Below are 1,181 nucleotides of genomic sequence, written 5' to 3'. Positions count from 1 at the left end.
TGAAAGCATAACTAACTACATAAAAATGAAAAGATAGATTTGAGATGAAATATTTATTATCTTCATATATTTCTTTTGTGTTACAAGTTACAAAATACAACTCAAAAGTGATGAAGAAAAGAAAGACTAACTTTGGGAGTATTCATGAACAAAACATGAGTTTATATAGGAAAAAATAGGGGAATACAATAAGACATTACAAATTAAAGTTTGGGGGTTATGAACATAAAAGTTATGGGAGTTATGAATATTATTAACAGTAGAAATTGAAGAGTTATGAATATTACCAGTAGAAATTGAAGAGTTATGGATTATGAATAGTTACTCCTTATAAATACATTAAATTTATAATATATATAAAATATAAACAAAATATTAGTATTAGTTTATAATCAGAAGAAGGTAAAATGAATTGAAAATTTCTTGACCTAAATTAGTATCATATTACTTTTTTTCCAACTTTAGTGTATATATATTAAAAAATATAAAAAAAAATATGGAAATTTTAAAAAGAGTAATTAAAATGAATTAAGAAAGGAGAAGACATGAAGTGGCTTTTCACTTCTTCAACCGATATATTATAATTAATAAAATCAATGTAGTAACTCATAGACAATGAATTAATATGATTGTTAATTTTTTTTTAATGAAACCTCATAAATAGGATAGGTTATAGTTAATTTTTAAACTAAAAAATAAGAAAAAAATAGAGAAAATGTCAAAAAAAGAATTTAAAAAAAAATTAGCAATGGTGGCCTTAGAGAGGTGCCACATCACCTTCTCTACATTTGGCTTTATATTATATATAGATTAGTTACTAGTAGAATATATGTGGATAAGAAATGAAAGTCTTAGGAGACTCTGATGTGGCATTTGCATCGGAAAGAAAATTTACCCGCATTCGATGTTTATCATTATTAATTGGACAATATTAGGAAAATATTGTAACGACCCGTTAGGTCTTTCTGAGTACTAAAACCATTTCGACTTTTTCTATAAAATTTTAAATGAGATTTTGAACTATTTGCTTAATTATGATTATTTAAATTAGGTAAGGTTTTATATAATTAATTTAATTGATGGTTAATGGGTCAATTCCACAAATTATTTAATACCCTTTGAAACAAATCTATATATATATATAAATCTGAATATAGAGAAGGTGATGTGGCACCTCTCTA

The sequence above is a fragment of the Solanum tuberosum genome, unplaced genomic scaffold, assembly GCF_000226075.1.
Source record: "Solanum tuberosum cultivar DM 1-3 516 R44 unplaced genomic scaffold, SolTub_3.0 scf00085, whole genome shotgun sequence".
In the NCBI taxonomy this organism is placed as follows: domain Eukaryota; kingdom Viridiplantae; phylum Streptophyta; class Magnoliopsida; order Solanales; family Solanaceae; genus Solanum; species Solanum tuberosum.
The sequence above is the reverse complement of the archived record's forward strand: the minus strand, read 5'-3'. Positions refer to the sequence as shown.